This window comes from Aythya ferina (genome assembly GCF_964211825.1).
Source record: "Aythya ferina genome assembly, chromosome: 1".
Taxonomy (NCBI): domain Eukaryota; kingdom Metazoa; phylum Chordata; class Aves; order Anseriformes; family Anatidae; genus Aythya; species Aythya ferina.
The window spans coordinates 184,526,492-184,549,401 of NC_140296.1; the positions used below are offsets into that span (position 1 = coordinate 184,526,492).

Here is a 22,910-nt window from a genome sequence, read left to right on the forward strand (position 1 = left end):
AAAAGTTGTCCATAGGATCTGAAAGGAAAGAATATACACTTAGTGTTTCTGAAAAAAATCTACAGTGTTACTGCTTCTCTGTTGGCAGGATAGGGACCAATTTGCAGTGTTGCAAGTCATCCAGCAAAACCCCATTATCTAAATATTATAGTAGTCAACTCAGAGAAACAGAGAAAGCTACTTAATCTTCCTTCAGTGAACAACACAGTGCAAGTAATTTTCCTGTGCCTAACTTCCAGTGCTTCACGGTATTACCTACAAAGACCCAAAAACCCACACAGAAACAAGGACCTACATAGCAATATAATGCTGAGACCAAAAGTATGTCATAAACCTTATTTCCTTTTAGAGCTTATGTGCTTTATTCAAAATTTCATGCATTAACTTTCTGAGTACAGTAATCAGTGGGGAAGGTTCACCATCAGAGGGACAGAACTAGATTTCCCATCTCTTTGGACAGTGGTTTACTTAGTAGAAACAAAAACATTCATTAGGACAGATAGAAAAGTATGATTCTGTTGATTTAAAGTTAGTATACCAACTGGGAGGGCAAAATCTGTATTCTAGTTTTCTATACAGGGGAAGATTACATATTTTGCATTACACAAAGTTGACAGAGTACAGAACCATTGAAGTTCCCTTGAAGACCCTGAAGTTCAGTTCAGGAGCCTGGTCATTAAGCTATAAACCAGTATGAACATGATCATTTTCTTTAACTTTCATCCTCTTCAGTCAGGAAATTTAGCATGTGCTTAATTTTAAGTTCACAAATGTTATTCATTCTAATAGTGACTTCTGTTGTGCTAGAAATTTCATATGTGATCAAGAATTTTTATGAAATATAGCCTCCAGGCTGATTTTTTTAACAAACATTATTGAAAAAGTTTGCACCTCTAATTTCTAATGAGGTCAGTTGGTTCACTTTCCTGCCAGTGTTGCATTTGTCCCTTGAGATTATTTTCTAGTGTCATTTAAATTTCTCATACATATCTAAGTAGCTTCAGTAAAACTACTGATACACTATGAAGTCATAAAGGTCATAGGAAAGAAAGGCCCAAATAACTGTTTACTAAAACAGAATGGTTCATTGACACGTGTCTCTTCTGACAATTAGTATTTGGGTGTTGTTATAACTTTTTCTGCTTTCTTGCTTCTCTAGGCCATCTGATGGTAGATGTCTTGCTACTGAAGTGTACAACTATCTCATGTCCAAGATTCTAACATACCTCCAAGACAAGTTCCTCCATTATACCCTTAGAGTTTCTTACAGATTATTAACCACTAAACTAAAAAAAAAAAAAAACCTTTTTTTTTTTTTTTTTTTTTTTTTAATAAGTTATATTCTTTTAAATAGGAATGAATTAAGAGAGAAACTATGCTTGAAAATCAAGTCAAATAGTCCCATGATTTCTATTGACTTTACAAAAATATGCATAATTGTCATGGAATGATTTTGTAATTCTGACCTGAGTATGTAATATAGCCTGTATGTTTTAATATACATGGTACAATTACATAGTTTTAGAGAAGAGAACAATGACTGACATTTACACTTTTATCTTAGGAATAATTAGAAAAAAAATAGTCACTTTCTGTAAGCTCTGCAAAGGTAATGGAAAGGAGCTAGGACACAGACAATTTTGGTTTAATTATCTATTTTTAAGTGTTTGCTATTTTAATAACCTCTTAAAAAGAGCAGCAATATGGTGGTCTTCTAGGTGGTGTCTCATTAATCATGTAGATGATAGTATTCACATCTGTGTATCCACATGCTTATATAAAAGCAAAGACCACATCATAATTCAGCAGACGTAATTGCAGATAAATTATTATAAACCTTGGCTCTGTATTTACTGTATTATAATATATTTTATCCAACACATGCATAGAGAAGGAATAAGAGGATATAGTTTATTCTTTTGAACTTGATTTTTAACCAGAAAGAAAGGTGACCTAGTGCAGCGCAGAGCTGTAAATTTTATTTCAGAGTTACACTCAACTTGGAGATCAAAATTTACAAGTTCTTCCACTGTAAGGCTTTCCGTCTCTAGTCAGGAGCTACTTGTTAGCTTGCACAAGTTTTAGGCAACAGCTGTAGCAAATTGTGTCTGACTGATGCAGAATCTGTACATTTAAATTTTATGATTATTTATACTGATTAACAAGCTGCATAGCCAAATTACTAACATAAAAGTTCGGTTTTATGTTTTGGCTATTATTTCTTCCTAATTATTATAATTTCCTCAAGGTACTATAATTAGAAGTTTTGGATAAATGTATTGGGTTTATACAACAAGTTTTGGTAGCCGGGGGGCTGCAGTGGTGGCCGAAGTGAGCAGAGTCCAGCAGCTGCCCCACGTTAGATCAGTACCAGCTTCAGGCGGCTACAAAGGGACCCACCACAGGCTACAACCAAGCCAATGAGCAATGCTGTTTGGGCCTCTGGGAGAGCAACAGCAGCTGGGAGAGAAGAGTGAGAAGCAGCCCTACAGACCCCCAAGGTCAGTGCAGAAGGAGGGGTAGAAGGTGCTCCGGCAGCCAGAAGTTCCCCTGTGGCCTGTGGAAAGGCCCCTCATGGAGCAGGCTGTCCCCCCCGCAGCCCACGGGTCCCACATGGAGCAGATCTCCATGCTGCACCCCATGGAGGAGCCCCTGGTGTAACAGGTGGATGTGGCCTGGAGGAGGCTGCGGCCCATGGAGAGCCCCTGCAGGAGCAGAGGGCCTGGGGGGTGCTGCTGCCCGTGTGGCACCCGTGCTGGAGCAGTTTGCTCCTGGCGGATGGACCCCGTGGTGTGGAGCCATGTGGGAGCAGTTCTTGAAGAGCTGCTGCCTGTGGGCAGCCCCCGCAGGCTTAGTTCAGGAGGGACCCCGCGTGGAGCAGGGTAGAGTGACTGTGAAGCAGCGGCGGAGACAAAGCGTCAGGGAGTGACCAGTCCCCGTTCCCCTGCACTGCTTGCGGGGTGGTAACAGAAGAGGATGGATGGGGGGAAGGTGTTTTTAGTTTGCTTTTAGTTTCTCACTTCTCTATTCTGTTGGTAATAGGCAATAAATTATATTAATCTCTTTAGACTGAGTCCATTTTGCCCATAGTGGTAATTGGTGAGGGAACTCCCTGTCCTTATTGCAAGCCTTTAACCCTTTTTCATTCTATTTTCTCCTCCTCTTCCTTTGACGAGGGGGGGTGAGAGAGACATTGTGATCAGTTGCCCATTAGAGTGAAATTAGTACACTAATGCTTTCAAAAAGAGTCTCAACTCAATCTGAATTTAGTAATATTTATGAAAGGAATATTTATAAAAGGTAAGTAAACAGCGCTGGGTGTGTGGGGAGTCTACGCTCCACCAACACGCACACACGAACATCAAACATTCTGAATATACAGAACATTGCTTTACATACTAAACCCGAGTACACCTATACATATGTACTATCAGAAAAGGTAACAAACAATCCTTTATGTCTATTACTATCAATGTCCATGACTGGGGGAGCATAGTTGGCCTGGTTGAAGTGCTCCCATATCTTCCATGACTTATAACAGTCTCCAATTTCCATTCCTTTTTTTGATTACAAACACCGGAGGATTTCACAGCTAGTCATGGGAACAATATGTCTCAAGCAACTCAGCCTTTGGGCCTCATGCATCGCACTCTTCCTGGATCGAAGGGAAACATGTCTCCTTTTCAAGGCCAATAGGGCCCCAGGCCAAAAGGCACGTCCAGGCCACCAGGGGGCGGAACAGCAAAGGCCTGCGATGGCAGTAGCGGTGGGGAGGCTGATGGTGTAGCAGAAGGATCAGTAAACGAGCTTGCAGTTCCCTCACTGTCTGGCAAACCACTGTGGTCCCGCAAAAAAAAAGTTGTGTGTGCGGGTCTGCTTCTTCAGCTTGAGCTTCTTCTTAGCTCCGGTGCACCTGTTTCCAGCGACTTTCAGTACAAACTTCTTTGAGCGGTTTGCTGAGTTTGGCCGAACCTATCTTCATGAGGCAATCAGTGTTCCTGTTCTTGTCCTGGTCTCCGTTCTGCTAGCCTGTTCCTTTTCATTCCTTCTTTCTGCTTCTTTATTGATCACATAACTTCATCGTGTTGCCTTTTTTTTTTTTTTTTTTTTTTTTTTTCATCTCGAGGACAGGCTCCCCTCTTATACCCCTCTCCCCACAGCAGTCCTTTTCAAAAACAACTTTTCATTGGTCAAACAACTTTGCATAAAACAGCAACAGCAAACACCCAGAAACTTCCATGCCTTAACGGCTGGAGAACAAGCAACCCTCGACTGCATGGCATCTCCTGAATCAACCTTCTTTGTTTCCTCTAAACTCTTTTACATTCCTGATGGCCTCGTCGTTAAGAGTCTGATGTTATCATCAACCATGGGGCTTGCCGACCCCCATGGCCGCACTCCCAAATCTTCCCCTTCTTTATTAATATCAACCATCTTCTCGACACAAATTACCACTCCACGTATAACACTGAACTAGGAGAACAGAAGAGATACTGGCAATACAACCTTCCCCTTGTGCTTTTTTTTTTTTTTTTTTTTTTTTATTCCAAATTGTCTTTGATAGTTTGCTTTATATCCAGAGGATAATATCAGCAGCAAAGACATCAACTGATGAGGTGTAGCTTTACATTGTAGATAATATAATTTGTCTTGTCACTAGCATTTTATGTGACCAGCAGAATTCCCCAGGTCTCAGTTTTACCTCCTAGATTAAGCACATATGGAAAGCATCAGTACAACAATACAGTTAAGGGGATATATTAGAGTATGCAGTTACACTTCTGCTAAATTACTACACTGAGTCAGGTTCTCCTGGAAGAATCAGGCATCAAAGTGCTGTAATGGAAAACAGCATCCCAGAGCAAGGACTGAGGTACTTCAGAAAGGGTACTTAAAGGATGACTAAGGTGTGCTTCTGAAAACGAGCAGGAGGAGAAGATAAGGAGATAGGGTTAATATGTTAACACTTTGTCAATGTTAATATTTCTTCTCTGGATTAAAATTTTGAGTAAAAATATTTCTAGAAGTATAAAAATAAGAAAGGTTTTCTGAGCATTGATTTGCTTTCTTGGCTTTGTTATATATGGAGTGGTAATTCGTGTTGAGAAGACAGTTGATGTTAATAAAGAAGGGGGAGATTTGGGAATGTGGCCATGGGGGTCAGAAAGCCCCGTGGTTCATGGTAACATGAACTTAAAGGATTGTTTGTTACCTTTTCTGATTGTATATATGTATAGGCATACTTGGGTTTAGTATGTAAAAGCAATGTTCTGTATGTTTAGAAGGTTCAATGTTCGTGTGTGCGTGTTGATGGAGTGTAGACTCCCCGCACACCCAGCGCTGTTTACTTGCCTTTTATACCTTTTATAAATATTCCTTTTATGAATATTACTAAATTCAAATTGAGTTGAGACTTCATTTATAACAGTTTTATATTTTGTCTGTGTATGTGTATGGTGGACAGAGAGAGATGAGAGAGGGATGCAGGAACTTAGCAGAGCAGAAAAAAAGGCAAAACATGAATATATTTATTTATTTTAATACAGGAACATATACGTGTTCTCAATGCTATGTTAGCAAATAAACTGACTGTTTTGCAATATTTGTGAAAAATATTTTAGCTTTAAATTTCATTAGATGGTTGTGATTTGAAAATACTTGCACCACTAATGTTTGACATCATTTTTATTCTGATTGCTATTTAAAATAAGAATGATTAAAGTGTACCTATGTAGTGAAATAAGGTATTCAGAGCAAATTGTAGAGTAACTAACCAATGAGCAAAACTCTAAGGGGTAGAAAGAACAGCTTGAAATTTTGGAACTTTGTCTTTTGTCTTGTTAATTTCTGCTGATAACTCCTATTCTAGTTGGATTCCTAGATCTAGTATCTGTTTTCTTTAATGTTTCAGTATACAGCAAGGGGTAAATTGCAATGCTTTTTATGCCTTTTTTTTTTTTTCTTTTTTTTTGGGGGGGGGGGAATACCCCTTTTGAACCTGACTTGTTTGTATGCTACCATCAGTATTTTGGCCTGGTAAGTAGATGATGCAGATGAAATGTCCTCCTTTAAAAAGCTGCATTTTCATCTAAACTTTTGCCAAAAGGGAGACCTTCAGCAGGGTCTTTTACAGCACTAACTCAGTGCTCAATCACAGCTTAGAATAAATTTTTATTCTTGTTTACTGTTATTCCCTGAAAACTTGTTGATGTATCTTACACAAAAAGAATGTTCCAACCAACTGAACTGAACATGTTTTCACTAATGATACAGAAGAATATAAATGGCAGTAATTGTCATAAAGAAGAAAGGCTGATTCAGCTATATCTTTGGGAAAAAAGAAAACACAGCTTTTGATTAAGCAACTGACCTTAATTTACAAATGTATTACTAGGTTTTTTTTTTTTTTTTTTTTTTACTGGAATCATTATATTATGAGTAGATAGAGAATCACTGAGCTTTCTTTTTATATCAAGTATATGCTAGATACTGCTTATTCATTTACATTGAAAAAAACAGGTGCAATTATCATTTCAGAACATATAATAATGTTGCCCCACTTTATAATGACAGTCGAATGAAAAATATAATTGCTTAAAAAGTGCAAGAGAATCATTTTTGGTTTACTTTTTTTTATTTAAAGAAACTGTACTTTGACAACTTTTAGGTGGGGATTAACCTCATCTTGCATATAAGATAGTAAACTGCAATTTACACTCTTAAGTTGATTCATAAAGTTCTTCATGTCAAGGGTCCTGACTACCTGTTCCACTGTTCTCCATGCAGGGCAATAGAGAATGGATTTATCCAGCTATTCTGGTCATCACAAATAGTCCTGCCTTTGCTGAATGGTGGGGCTGTGCTGAGTGATGGCTTCGTTGTGGCTCTCTAAAATCATGGACTACTACCTGTAACAGGTATATATTGCACAGAGCCAATCTGTAAGGTAAAGTTCAAGATTGATAACTTGAGAGTTTACTGCTTCAGTAAGAACCAAGCTTTTGCTTGTCTTAATTCAAGCTTTCTTTTGTGGGGATGCATCCCAGAGCACTTTCTAGTGCAATAGTGCACATAAAAGATATATATATACAGGACATTATAAACACAAAAGATATATATACCACCCTGCTTGTAGTTGGGTTGTCCAGAAGTGCCTTTGAACCTATATTACTCTATGACCTATGACATGTTATTCCAAGCAGTTTTATACATTTTGAGTAGAGTTAGAAACATATACATGGTTTCCCTGTATTGGCTAACGTATGTCATCAGCCTAGATTTTCAAGAAGCTCTCCAATGGTCTGTACAAGCTTTGCTTGTTTTTATCTGTATTTTGAATGCATAAGCACATCAATCCCAGTTATTTTAGTTATTGACACATTTTGCAAGTTTAAATCATTCTGAGCTATATCCTTTCTGTTTTCATGTGAGTTACACTCAACACAGGTCAGTCTCTGTATATAATTTTCATTGTTACTTGCCTTCATATTTTATTTTGATATTATTATCCATTTATTGATTCCACATGTGTTCAAGTGAGTTTAAGACAACAAAAAAGATACTTTTTTGAGTTTGTATTAATTTATTAATACTATTAAAGTGTTAGTAAAATTTATTTTTTCTTGCTTGTGCTGCTAAGGCATTTTTCAACATTTTTGACATTTTCTTATCCACTGTATAAGTAGGATTTTTTTCACTTTATTTTATTCCTTTGTATTCTGCAGAATCTTTGACAAAGATGACTAAACATGCATAGCATACGTTTTCTCTGGCCTTCTGCAACATCACAGTGGTGGAGTGGATTTGAAATGATCTATAGTTACACATCGCTGTGTGACAGACTTTGTCTATTTTTCTTATGGCCATATTGCTGAGAACTGAGAGCACCAAAGGCAAGTTCCAGTCTCTCACTTGACCTGTGAAGTAAGGCTATATATGCTGATTTATACCAGCTGCTTTTACTTGTGATGGCCAAACACAGAAACAGATGAGATAGTATCAGCTAGATGCCTCAAGTTCCCAATACAGCTGGGGAGGAATCAATTTTCTTATCCTGAAAAAAACTTCGCAGAGTTGCAAGAATTCTTCTGTTGTGCTTAGAGGTGAAGACAAAGCCTTTGGAAATGTGACTTAAAACACACAGGGGAATTTCTTCCCCAGTGTAGATAATATTTACTCTGAAAGAATTGCAAAATGTAGACCGGGATCTGGATCTCTACCAATGAAGGATCCTTTGTGTATACACTACTTTGTGTATGGCTTTCTAACCTTTAGCTGAAAAAAATATCTTTTTTTTTTTTTTTTTAATGGAATCTAGTATGTTCTCTCAAGAAAACCTTTTGTTTAAATGTTATAATATTTTCTGATTTAAAAAACAACAGCAAGAAACAGTTATAATACTATGAAGTGCAAAAATATCCATGATAATGATTCATAGATTCATACCTGTGAAATTATTTAAGTATGCATATGCACAGCAGACCTACCCAAGGTGTGTATCAGGAGACAGGAAGATAATCTTTCAATCAACAACAAAGAGATTTTAAGTAGTTTATTTTCTCCTCTGGGTAAACAGGGAAGACATCCCAGAGTAAATGCAAATGCTGAGCATAAATATCAGAAATTCATCAAAGAAAGAAGGTCTGGGTAATGCCTGATAGCAAAATCTCTAGAGACAAGAAATTCTCTGATTTTCTGCACTATTTGCCACCTAAGCAAAAAAACACCAATTTTATCACACAAAAATATGTATTTTTCATCATATTAAATACCTGTATATTTGGGGCCTTTTTTAGGGCAGAGTTAAACAATTGTGCTTTCTTAAGCTTAAAGCTTAAGCTTTCTCATTAAATATGTAAATAAATGGCTTTCTTTAAGTAAGGAAATCAGATCAATGCTCACACTTAGGTTGTATACAAGCATTTGTTAAGGTAACGGAATATCTTACATGACAGCATGAATACCTTATATCAGTATTTACATGCATATTAAAAACCTACAGCCTGGTTATCTTATCTAATCAAGGCAACTGAAAAAAAAAATCTACAACAAAACCAAAAATACCCTACTCTCACACCCTACTTTTTTCCTTAACCAGTGTTAGGACTTTGAATTTTCAATGTTTATTGGCCAGGATTGTAACACATTGTGAAGTTTGAAATAATTGAAATCAGCAGATAAAGAAAAGACTGTAGAATGCCCAGAATTTTTTCATTTATTTTTCTTTAGAGTATGTTTAAAGATTATGCACTTTTCTCTGTTTCCACTTCTAAAAAGTTTATCAGTGTTTCTTTTTTAACTGTTTACATATCTCCCTTTCTACCTCCTTTTGTTTTCAGCTTTTGTAAATGCTATGGCAAAGTCACTTCCTGTGCCAGTATCCTTGACCAAGTCCTACTTCTTAGGCTCACTTGTCCTTCTTTTCCTCTGCATGAGCTGCAAGTTCCCAATCAACCTTTCAGATTGGCATTTGCCTCATTTTTCTCATTTCTTCTAATTCCTTCTCATTTCTGCCTTTGCTAATTAACATAATTTATTTTCTATTGCAGGTCCTCCTGTTCATGCAGTTCATAACTGCACGTACCTACTCCTTCAGTGCAGGTCCATGTATACCCACCTCAGTGCTCTTCAACAATTCTTCTCAGAAGTCCATATTCCAGCACTCCTCACAGGATAGCTGGGAGAAAGAAAAGAAGGAAGAGTACAGGACAAGTAGCATTCATTATGTGCTGTCATTTTTAATAAACAGTTACCTGACTCTTTTTTAACCTTTTGCAATACTTAGTGAATTTCAAATGATGGAGAGAAATAAATATAACATGACAGAGAAATGGAGTAATTCCTGTAAATACTAATAAAAAACCTGTGTAGTTTACAAAATGGTTACTAGACTTCATACTGGGTTGGACTATGAGTTCAATGACTTGCTCATATTTCTATATTCCTGTTCAAATCAAAAAGTCTTCTAGATACTTATTTCATGTTCTGTAACATCTCTGTAAAGACAAGAAAGCCCTTAGCACTCTGTGGTATTTGAGACAGATTGGCATATGCTCTATTCATTTTCAAACGTGAAGCTGTGCTTAAGAGATTGTGCTTGAGCTTTGTTTTGTTTTAGAATCTAGCTTTTTTTACTGCAGAGGCACAAGCAAAATAAATACACAGGTCAGACTTGTTAGATGAGGAAGACAAAAGAGACATTCAAGGGATGCATTTTGTGAAATGGGTATTGATTTGGTAATAACCTGTTTTAATTGCATGGTAGAAGGAAAAGGAACACAATTATTGTTCTGTTGGCAAAGAAATGCCTTTTTGTGTTTGGAAACAATTCTTAACACAGAAAAAAATAATCTTATGAGCATCTCTTCAAGGGATTTAAATGCAAATTAACCATGATAAATTCTACATGTGTTTCATGCCATGCAACAATACCTACTAAGAGAAAAAAGAAAAATAAAAGGTACTAAAAAGAGCTGTTTCAGCCTTCAAAAACTAGCTAATCAGGTATCACAGCAGTGGAGACTAATCAAAGTTTCTTTAATTGCTTGTTAACTGGACTTTGTGTTGTGAAATGCATTGTATTACTCAGTTGTAGTAAGCTGACTGAGAAAAAAAAAGACCACTGTGGTTTAACAGGATACAGATTTATTTATTTATTTATTTATTTAATGAGACTGAAATGCAATGTAAAAAGACATCTGTGGGCTGTGGTTTCAATAGGAGGCAACTTACCTCACTCCTTTCTTTTCTTTTCTCTTGTTATCCTGAAAGTTCACACCAGCAGGGTTGCCATGTGGGTACAGAACAAGATAATTGGTCTAAAATAAGGTGGTTCAGTGCTTCTTAAAAGCTGCTCTGCAGCCAAAGACACCATACTGACAGCAAACATTAGCAGAGCTAAACAGAGATTACAGCTCTGTGAATTATAATTGGCTGACTCAGTTTTGGCACAAGTGCTAGAAAACTAAGCAGGGCTATTTTCTGCAGCACTTCTTCAGATATGATACTGTGTCTTTTAGACATTACTGGCTATTTTGGGGTTTGGTTTTCTTGGAGAGATCTGGATCATTGTCTTTGTCCTTCCTCTATTACCTGATGTTGCTCACTAAGAAACTGGAAAGACGTAAAGTCGAATTCACAGGTGAAGTGTGGTCCAATAACTCATAAATGCACCTTGCTGAATTTTGGCCTTGCCTGTAATACCTGTAGGAACAGCAAGGTATCACAGGTTGTTTTGTGGTATAATTTATTTCCTGAGTTTCTATTTAATTGTAAACAAAAAGTTTAATTTATAATCAAAGCACACTGCCATTAATTCTCTATAATTCATGCAAAATTAACTTCTGCTATGACAGTTGCTTTGAAAGCTTCCTTGCAATGATTGTTCAAGTTGCATGTGTGGGAGTAATAAAGAAATGTTATTATGCTTTAATTACTTAATATAAGAAAAGCAGCAAAAACAGTTAGTCAATTGCATATATTTTGCATCTCTTAACATTATTTTTACCATAAAACTGCACATAAAAGGGGTGGAAAAGAACACATAGGTCACACAGCAATGATATGTGTCACTTAGGTATCACTTCCTTGGAGAGCATCTATTTCCTTCCCATCTAAGTACCATAACCTGTTAACTTTCTTTAAATGTTTCTCACTCTAAGATCATTTCAAGGGCAACATCTATATCACTGTCACTGTTAGATTAACCAGTTTCCTAATTGCATTTTTAAAAATCCATTTTATACTAAAAGTGAATGCCAATTGTTTTTCTTCTTCTCAGATTACCAAATTGTTGAATTTATCCATGTTACACTCTTGCAGGTCAGGCATGTACTATAGCATATTTATGATTAAAAGGCATAAAATCTTACCTGTACCAACATTTCCCATTGGTTAGATAAGGGACCTGATTACAGGATATGAATTTTACTGAGGAATAGGAAACTGAATTCATTGCAAGCTTGTAAGTTACTAAACTTACAAGCTTACTTCAATCTCCTTACGACTATGAAATGTGAAGAATTTATACTAACTATGAATGTAACAGGCACGTCAAAAAGACATTCAAATAATATTGGAGAATCCATGTGGTTATGAAAGAACCTTAAACGGAAGAAAAGATGCTGGCTAGGGCATTTAATAGGGTTATGCTGAAGAAGCAGACGAGAAACAGATCATCTGATTTTTTGAGGCTATAGCTGCTTAAATGAAGGAAGTCAAAAATCTAGTTAGTAAATATTTACTGTTACTTTTTTTTTTTTTTTCTTGTATGAAATTTTTAAAAGCAGGCACTAACTTTCTAGAATCAGAAGGACTGTGTATGGATGGCTGGATCTGGTTAGTAGCTGTCTCCTCTCAATTGCTAAGGAAGGCACCTGAAATTTATAACGCTTTATATTTCCCAGGATGAATATGGAAATATCTTTAGCCTCCTACTGAAAGAATGAAATAGAGGAACGACGACTCCCACAGTAAGAACTGAGTCTGCTATGGACTCATACACAGCTTCCTGGCTATACTAAATCCAAACTAAAATTGAAGAGTTAAGGAAAATAGGTAGCCCATAGAAATAGTGTCTTTGCCAGTATATTTTTAATTCATAGTTTTCTATTTATATTCTACATTCTATTTATACTAATTCTCACCCCAGTCAAATAACTGTCAGAACTAGACAAAAAGTAAATAGCATATGTCTCAAACACCCCTAAGAAGCTGCTTTCAGAATTCTCATGCAGAATTTATTCTCTCTTTTATTTTATTATTTATTTATTTTTTAATGTGCTTTTTAAGTAATCAAACTGAGCAGGTCATGAGCAAGTGGTGTGAAAGATACATGGAAATAATATTTCCACAAAGCTAATATTTAAAAGCTAGGTTGTTGCTATTTCAAGCTTTTGATCTGAGTGATCAAGACCATGTGTTTGCTCTAACTCTTTCAGCCATTACTGGATATCACTAAAAGATTAATTCTATGAAACAGTCAAAGTTACTTCCCATTTCCCTTCAGTAATGTTTTAGGCATTCTTCAACCCCACAAAAAAATCTTCCTTTCCCCAGATGAATTCTATGAACCTTACTTTTAAAAATAATTGAATCCTACTACTATTGTAAGTGATCATCCTTACTTTTCACTTTTCCTTAATCAAATGTCTTGAAGAGCTGAACTGCTGCTAGCAGATAACACAATGGTTACTGACTTCTTGTTCAATTTCTTCTTTCTCATGTCTCAGTATTTTTAGTTTTACATGTGTATCTTCACTTTTACTTTCACATAAAATAGTATTAATGTTGTACAACCACATATTAGCTGGGGAAACTAATTCTCTTTTCTGTTGTGGATTAGTGTAATAAATACTCAAAGCTCTAATTGTTAGTTAAAGTCTTATTTGTGTGGCATAATAAAGTTTGCATAACAAAATTAGAAGTTTTGTAAATATAACAATGCTTTGACTGAGTGCTTTAAACATATATATTTTTTCCAAAAATAAGACAAAGTCCACTAGCTGATCCAATACACTTTTTAATTAAACAGCACCTTTTCATTCAAATGACAAATGAAAATCCAAATGGTATTTCAGAAGGTAAATGGATTTCAGCATCAAATGTTTCATTTACTGGGGTTCAGAATATAATATGAAAATTTAAAAAATGCTTATATAATTAATTTTGGAAGGAAATGATTTTACTTTAAGTATACTTTAAGCTAAACTTCCTGAATATTACCTAATGAGACTATGATCATTTTTAAGTGAAGATATCATAACATTCTCTAATGTTTAAGTTTTAGAAAATCATAATTTTAAGGTGGAAAAGTCTTCCATTGGGGAATCTATCCATAACCATCTGCAAGATATTTTATCATGTGTGAGAAAATTTGTTTGTTACTTGAAGACAACTTCCCCTACTTTCCCATCCCCAAGCAATTCCAAGAAAAATGCAGGGGAGAAAATGTTTGAATGTTTTTGCTTTATTGTTTTTCTCTTAACTTTGTTTTTATTGCTGATTTTTTTGATTATTTTTTATTTTGAACTTTTTTTTTGTAATTACTGAAACTACTCTCACAACTCAGGCTGGAGATTTCAGAAGTTCTAGGAGAAAGACAAATGTACTGGCTGAGAAATAAAGCCAGAGAACTAATTTGTTTCAAAGAAGCAGTTCAAATCCTAATGTTACAACACAGTTTAAAGTGAGAAAAACAAAAACAAAAACAAACAAAAAAAAACAAAAACAAACAAACAAAAAAACCACCACACCATCAATACCAACACCACCAACAGCAAAACAACAGATTTTAGAACTCAGAGGAGATATACCTAAGCAGAGTGCTGTAATGCACTGTGTGGAAGCAAAAATAACAGGTATACAATGAATGGCAGTAAATTTTAATTTTCAGCATTGTGGTCACTATGGAGGTATAGTGCTGAAGTTACATATATACAATTTTCTCCCTTCTCTGCTCTGAACAAAGATCATTCTTTACTGTTAGATTTCAAAGTATCTTTTGACTTGAACAATGAACTGCTACTTTGATTTTCTTTGTCACTCTATTTCTTTTAAAAGGAGACAGAATGGAGAAAGTAAGTTTACTTACTTTTTACTTTTTTTTTTTTTTTTTTTTTTTTTTTTTGTGGGAAATTGCACTTTGATAACAATTTCTGAAAATCAGTTGGAACTGCTTCTTTTTCACTACAAATTCCCCTCCCCTTGATTTCCAGAGCTGTAGACTCCTTTTCAGCTCTAAAACAAGCAGTTAGGAAGTCTAGCATTTCCAATTACAAGGTCTCTGATTAGTAGACTCTCTCAACAGAGTACTGAAGATAAGCTGCCCAGCCACATCATTCAGCAGCCACACTATAGAGACTTGGCAGTCTGCTGCTCTTGCCAGAGAGGCTTGGTACACATTCTGGCTGCTGGTTTATTACTTTCACAGTGGCTCCATGTGTGTTTATTATTATTTCCTGAATTACTGGCGTCATAAGAAGAGATGTAGAAACTTGTCGAGGACAAAGAAGCAGTGATAAGCTGTCAGTTTTTAGGGCATTGTGATCTCAATAGTCATGAATACGTTGTGCTCAGCTTTAAATTTGCTTTAAAAAGCTCATGGTCAGATGACATCAGCAAAGTCCAAAAGACGAGTGTGTTTGACAGAGGTATTCCACTTTGCACTGGTGTGGCCTCACCTCAAGTGCTGTGCAAGATTTTGAACGCCACAATGTAAAAAAGATAAAACTATTCGAGAGTGTCCAAAGGAGGGTACAAAGATGGTGAAGGGTCTAGAGAGCAAGATGTATGAGGAGCAGCTGAAGTACTTGATTTGTGCAGCCTGGAGAAGAGCAGGTTGAGAGGAGGCATCATGGTGGCCTGCAGCGGAGGAGCAGGCACTGAGCTCTGCTCTTTGCAACAGCAACAGGACCCATCGAACTCAGACGGAGGAGGTTCAGGATGGATATAAGAACAAGGTTCTTTGCTGAGAGGGTGGTCAGACACTGGAACAGTCTCCCCAGGGTTATAGCACTGAGCCTAAGCATTTGGACAATGCTCTGAGACACACGGTCTGATTTTTGGGTGATTCTGTGCGGAGCCAAGAGTTTGATTCAATGATCCTTGTAGATCTCTTCCAATATTCTATGCCTCTATAATTCTGTTATTCTCCCGTGTAAACATGTATGTCACAAAGCTGAGATCTGTTGGCTACTCTGAGTGAGTTTTTTTAAGTACTAGAAGGACAACAGAGCTATTCTTGAGTATTGCAGCTAAGGATAAATACTTCTCATAATTTTATGTTTTTCACAGGTTATACAGCTTGAACAAACATTGTCTGATTTAGCTGTACTATTCAATAAGAACTTAACAAAGCTTTCTGTACTTTGATTACATGTCTGAGGAAGAATTGCAGTCACCACTGTTACAATTCTAGTATTGTCTGTACTTAGGTACATAGCTTGGCATCTTTTTCTCTCAGTTTTCTGTGAAATGATTCAGAGATCAACTATTACATCAACCATCATATTATTTCTTTGTGCTCTGTCATGATATTTGACATAGAGCACCCATAGATCCCCATGGATGTTTTCTATCACATACTCACTTTCCAAGCAACCTGTCAAGAATTCTGCCATATTGTCTGGAGTACTTTATATCTTCTTAATTACAAAATACTTAGATTTAATTTCTGCAGCAAGGCTTCATAACTTTTTGAAATAATGCAAATTGTGACATGGTTCTTCCACCAGAATTCATAATGAGCTGATAGAAAAAAAAAGCAAATCACATATTTTTCACTATATATTAAAGCCAAGTCATAACCTAATCTAAATAGCCTTTCAAATTTATTCTTAGTTATCACCACAGTTCTTTTGTAATTAAAATGATGTTATAGTTGACATTCTCATTGCATTACGGTTCTGTTTTTCTCCAAATATTGCATCAAACTTCTACAGACAATAGGAGAATGTTAAAAAAATAGAAAAGAAAAAAAGACCTTCTGAAAGCACTTTATAAAAATAACCTCCTCGACTGTTAAACCACCATTACCAAGTGTTCTGTCATTAAGAAATTGTCTAAATCCCTGCTTCTCTCCTTCTGAATAAGAGCTGTAAGCACTTGTAAGTCTGCTAGAAAAGCAAGATGTGGGTGGTTTGGTGGGCTGTGTATGTGGGAGTTACTTATCCAGTAGTTTTCTGGTTTTTAGAACATTATTTTCAGGTTAAAAAGTTCACCCACTATATGTTAAACAACTTTAAGTATAGACTTCACATTTTCTCAAACTGTCTTGCTTTTACTAGAGAAGCTTTAAAACTACAAAAGTTTCAAATAACATTTTTCCTTTTTCCAACATTCCTGCAGCATAGGAGATGAATTTACTTTCTACCCCACAAGTTCTCTCACATTTTAAATGTACCAACCTGTCACACTGATGTATTCTTCTGAAGCTTAACTTCTTCCATTTCTTTCTGTATTTCATATGCTTCCTCAGTCTTAAATAGGAAAATACTGAATTGTTTTCTTCTGAAAACTCTTCTTCAGGTATTCCTGCTGTTCAATTGATGAATTATAGATACTTTATAGATTTTTTTCAGCATCACTGTGGACTGTGATCTTGTTTCATTTCACATGCTAAATGGTTTAGATATCTATTATTTTATTTACTAAGTATTCTCAGTTGGTCATATTCATTATTTGGGTTGTCGATCTCAAAGGACAGTGTAGGCATAGCAGAAAACAGTTTACAATTCACTGAATGCTGATCTCACCCTCAGAGCTAGTTTAGTGGTAGTGAAAAACAAATGTATTTTGTTTATATACAAGTAACGGAGAGGTATATATTACAATGAACACAGTTTTATCTTTTTGTTTATCCACCCTCAGTATTACACTTAGATTCAGTATAGTTGCTATGTTTTAGATGAAAAATATAAAAGGTTTCAAGTACCTAGAAAACTAAAAATCTCCTAGCACTTTAATAGAACAGTATTATTTATCCTCGTTTAATGTACAGATCCATTTACTCATCTGAATAGGTTTGTCAAATTTTGACTCATTTTTTGTTATGATTTACTGCTGTTTAGCATATTGCTGTGCTTTGAATATTGTCAACTTTGAAAGACAGATCATAATTTCAAAAGAAATTAAATAATTCTGAAGTTTTTTGTTTTGATTTTATTTGCAAACCATACATTTAAAATATGCAAGTGTTTAGGCAGTCTTTTTTTAGTCTTAGGTATGACCTTTGTATTATTATTCTTTACTATATGGTGTCACCTTTTCATGAAAGAGTATATTTTATTTACACAAGGCCTTTTGCATCTTTCACTAAAACTTTTTTCATTTAAGAAAAAAATCTGAAAGTCTTCTTGCATATAAGTCTCCTTTTCAAAAGGATCTTCATTATCAAAATCACTTGGAAAATCTATTATACATTGTCATGAAGAATAACCTTGTACAATAATTTTCAGAATTACACCAAGGTAAGCCATGTGTGTCAATAGTTTGTAAATTAAAAAGGTTACCTGTTAATAACACTTGCCTAAGGTTGTAAAATTTTGCATATGTTAACAAACCTCTGTTGTGAATAGCTGTCTAATAATGATGGTCTTTGCAGTCACTGACATTTGTAGAGACTTGTTCTACAATGTTTGCTAGGTATGCATTATATTAGAATTTGCATGATTCTTTAATATTGCTATGCATATTTTTTAGGTGAGATACATTTAACAGATAGAATATATTGGCAACTACAATGACTTGAAATTGCTTGCTCTTGTTTATAAAAATGTTTATGACAACATTTTGATAGGGATGCAGAAAATCTATGCAATAATCATAATTTGATGTATGTATGAACATCATTTGTCTCCATTTTATCTGAAAACATTTTATATGGATTGTATTTCTGGTCTTTTATTTCATTTCAACAGAATTCTGTCACTGATGTCTAAGACTTTGTCCATCAGTTATATAAAGAAGTTCAGAGACCATGTACAAAAGAGACTGAGACCTAGAGCTATGTTCTCTGTCACGCAAATATTATACGAAGCTGTCCAGTCTGACTCTTTCAGGTAACAGTAATCTCATGGATCTCAATTGACACAACATACTAATAGCTTTTTGAGATGATCACTGTGACAGTTTTCCTAGTCTTAGTATGAATATTGTGAAGCAACCTCTGGCCTTTATTGTGATCCTTCTGCCTCTTGCGACTTTTAATGATTAGACTAGACATTATTGTTATGAGAGTTTTGGCATAAATTTGGGATACCCCATGACTGATTTATCTTCAAATGTATTTTAAACAGACTATATATGAGCTGCCTTTGTAAGCCAACAGTTTCACATTCAATATATGTTTTGTCTATTATATTTTCACTTTCACAAGATAATGACACATTCTTTTTCTTTTGCAAATATGTTTAGAGAAACTATTCAATACATGGTCATTTAAACTGATTTATTAAGGTCATTCACTCAACACGTTATGTATTTTTGATTCTATGCAGAATCATTTCTTAAAAAGACATTTGTAATAGTTTACCTGTAGCTCTTGCAAATTGAGGTTATTGTAAGAAAGCCAGAGAATTTGTCTTTATACTCAGTAAAAAATGCTTATTCAGTAATAAAAGGTAGTTTAACCAACAATGTTAGGTTATATTTATACATTTTAAGAACTGTACTAGTGCACTTTAGATTCACAAGTTTGAAAATCAAAAGGAAGCATTCTATTGCTTCTTATTTGCAAATTGGATCTGCACTTCAGAAATACTTTTGCCTTTGAGTTTATCATCACTACAATAATTTCACAAGCAAATTTTCTCCCCTTGCTGAAGAGTTCTTGGTCAATACAGATTGAAGATTATTTGACATGACAGCTAAAAAAAATGGGAGCTTTTTTACTTATCCACTATTCTAGATTGATGCTGTGAATCTGAGAGAAGTCTTAGTAATAATACTGAGCTTGACAGCTATGATGGGCAGAACAGAATGAAGTGATATGTAAAAATGTTTAAAAAGTGGCTTTTAAAATTGACATGATACATTACTTTTGTTTTCAGCTGCTGTCACCAGTAGTCATGTAATGACTGGATGAAGTAAATGAAAAGTCTCCCACTGACTTTGTTGGCTTTGAGTAAGATCTTTGTACCTTCTGGTGAAATTCTCCCCTAGAATGGTGCAAAATGCATCTTGATAGTCAAGATTCACCATAAAATGGTTATCTCTTGGGAAAGTGATAATTTTTTTTCTAGCATACAGATCCTGATCCCTCAAAAGCAGACAGCAGGTCCTACTAGGGCAATGCATGCAACTAGATTTTGAAGTTTTCTAGAAGAAGAAAAGCACTGGTGAAAGACAACTGAATGCTTCCCAACAAAGAGGGACCTGCAACTATCATTGAGTCTTTTGTGAAGATTGGTGAGCAGGGCCTCTTCTTTTAAAAAGACACACATAGGAATAGTATATCTTTTGTATGGTTAAAGTACAGGGGTCTGCCAAGCAACGTAGACAACTGGAATACTTGCCCTATATCCTGTGAGTTGTATTTATTTATTTATTTTTGTGTAACCAAAATTAAGTTTGAAAGGTGACAGAAAGTTGAGAAATGGCAGCATTTGGTCCTTATGCATATCACAGAGTTTCATTGCCTTGAAACTAGAAATAAGAAGCAAGATCTTGCTACTTCTACGTAATTTCCTGAATCATGAAGTCCAAGAATTATGTTCCTTTTATCTCTCACTTGTCCTATGGCTTTTGTTCCCATAGCTGCAGTATTATGTTCATTTCCCAAGGGAGACAGAAAGGATAATACACAGAATTATGAATTCTCCTTTCCCTTACATGCAAAAGCCTTTTTTTTTTTTTTTTTTATTTATTTCTATTTTTTGACTTTTATCAACTGCTATTAAATAACTGTACAATGGAAAAGGTAAATGACCACTATCAGAACTCTAGAGAGATATTCTAGTTTCAGGGTAATCTCATTTCTCCCAGTAACTCATTCAAGATGTTTCTGTTTCCTATTCTGAACATGCTGACCTGCAGCCTCTTTCTCTGGACAGTAACAACAATTGCTGGGAATATTAAAACCTTTTCAACCCCAGTTAGTACTCACCACAGGCTATGCTTGTTGTGGTCATTCCTCCTGTGCTCTAGTTTACAGCTCTCTATATTGTGATTGGTTTGAGAAAGCCAGTTTTCAGATACATCTGTAAGGAAGAGATAAGAGTAACTTGCAATGGTTGATAACAGGAAGATAAACATCTGGCCTTGGTAGCAAATTATAAATTTTCTTTTTATTTTTATTTATTTATTTATTTATTTATTTAAAATCAATTATAGTGAAACTATGCTTGCATATCTGACATTATTGAAAAAGATTGAAAGGAGACCATGATTAGGTGAAAAAATCCATCTTAATATTAGTTAGTAGCTAGGAATAGTAGATTGGCTTCATAAGTGGGGTATGTATTCTGGCAACCCTGAAGTTATATGAGACACCAGAGAAGCAATTATATTTTCAAGGGGAAATCATGCTTAGCCAATTTGATATCCTTCTGTGATGGAATGACTAGACAAGTTCAGGAAGTGCGGGCTAGATGAGTGGACAGTGAGATGTACTGATAATTGGCTGGATGGCAGAGCTCAGAGGGTTGTGCTCAGTGATGGTCTAGTTGGAGGCCTGTAGCTAGCGGTGTCCCCCAGGGGTCAGTACTGGGTCCAGTCTTGTTCAACTTGCTCACTGATGACCTGGCCAATGGAACACAGCGCACCCTCAGCAAGTTTGCTGATGACACAAAGCTCTGGAGGAGTGGCTGATACCCCAGAGGGCTGTGCAGAGAGACCTGGACAGGCTGGAGGGTTTTGCCAAGAGGAATTCATGAAGTTCAATAAAGGCAGGTGCAGTGTCCTGCACCTAGAAAGAAATAACCCCAAGGAAATATTACTGATTGTGTGTGTGTGTATGTGTCTCGCTGGTGAGCAGCTCTGCAGAGAGGGAGGGACCTGGGAGTCCTGGTGGACAGCAGGCTGAGCCAGCAATGTGACCTTGTGGCCAAGAAGGCTAACAGTATCCTGGGCTGCATTTGGAAGAGCGTTCCCAACAGGTCAAGGGAGGTGATCCTCCCCCTCTAATCAGCCCTGGTGAGGCCTCCCCTGGAGTACTGTACCCAGTTCTGGGCTGCCCAGTACAAGAGGGACATAGAGCTACTGGAGCAAGTTCAGAGGAGGGCTACTAAGATGATTAGAGGACTATAGCACCTGTCGTATGAGGACAGGCTGAGAGAACTGGGACTGGTTAGCCTGGAAAAGAGAAGAGTGAGGGGAGACCTCATTAATGTATATAAATAACTGATGGGAAGTTGTCAAGAGGAGGGAGCCAGTCTCTTTCCAGTTGTGTCCAGGTGGGCACAAGTGGCAATGGGCACAGGAGGTTCCAGTTGAAAATGAGAAGGCACTTCTTTACTGTGAGGGTGACAGAGCACTGGCACCGGTTGCCCAGAGAGGTTTGAGAGTTGTCTTCACTGGAGATATTCAAAACCCACATGGATGCTATCCTGTTCAATGTGCTCAAGGTGATCCTGCTTGGCAGAAGGGTTGACTTGATGATCTTCAGAGGTCCCTTCCAACCTCAACCATTCTGTGATTCTGTGAATCATTAATGTTACAGCAAAGAAGTTGTGCTGAGGATACACACTTGGAGTCAGTTACAGCATGAGTTAATTCAATGACAATGTTCCTATTGCCATGCCTATCGGACCATTCTTCTTTTGCTACCCCTCTTAACAGGGATGATGATCACGACAAGCACCCACAGAGATTCCTGACATGGTGTCTATTGTACAGGCCTTTGGATCTTCTCATCTGGAGGTCTCTAAATGATCTCACAAGGTCCTTTCCAACCTTGTCCATTCTGTGATTCTGTAATTTAAAGACTTAAGGTAGTAATAAATCAAAACAAAATTCACTATTTTTTTAATAAGATACAATGCATTAATAATGTCAAATTCAATTCACTTACTGTGGACTAGTTTGTGATCTATTTTTATGTTTTAATTTTTAGAGGCAAGTAATGACATGAGTTTCACTTATTTTTTTGAAAATTAACTTCAGTTTGCAAACACAATGGAATATTCTTTATGTATGCCTCCCCTGTGCTGAAACTGTCAAATAATTCAGATGGGCTGCTCATGAGTTTAGTTTTAAGTAGAGTCCAATTTTTAGTTACCCCATGGTCTGTATAGTTAAGCTGGATCGGAATTTATTAAAAACCTCCCAAAGAGGTATGAACAAGCAGTTCACATTCAGGGAGTAATCAGCAAGTCAGGGAGTCAGGGAGTAATCAGCAAGACTCGCTCACCCTTTAATAGTCCTATATGGCCAGTACGAAAGTCTAATGGCGAGTGGAGGCTAACAGTGGACTA

The 22,910-nt window shown here is 36.2% G+C and overlaps 2 long non-coding RNA genes across 2 annotated transcripts; one reads left to right on the plus strand and one right to left on the minus strand.

Annotated features, from left to right (window-relative positions):
• The first annotated feature begins 2,316 nt into the window (after positions 1 to 2,316).
• On the plus strand, positions 2,317 to 10,036 carry LOC311431212. Its single transcript, XR_014689311.1, has 3 exons — positions 2,317 to 2,501; positions 6,787 to 6,917; positions 9,549 to 10,036. It is a non-coding gene; the product is annotated as an uncharacterized lncRNA (long non-coding RNA).
• A 4,554-nt stretch (positions 10,037 to 14,590) lies between these two features.
• On the minus strand, positions 14,591 to 17,029 carry LOC311430400. Its single transcript, XR_014688766.1, has 2 exons — positions 16,905 to 17,029; positions 14,591 to 16,245 (listed from the first exon to the last, which is right to left on the minus strand). It is a non-coding gene; the product is annotated as an uncharacterized lncRNA (long non-coding RNA).
• Positions 17,030 to 22,910: the final 5,881 nt, after the last annotated feature.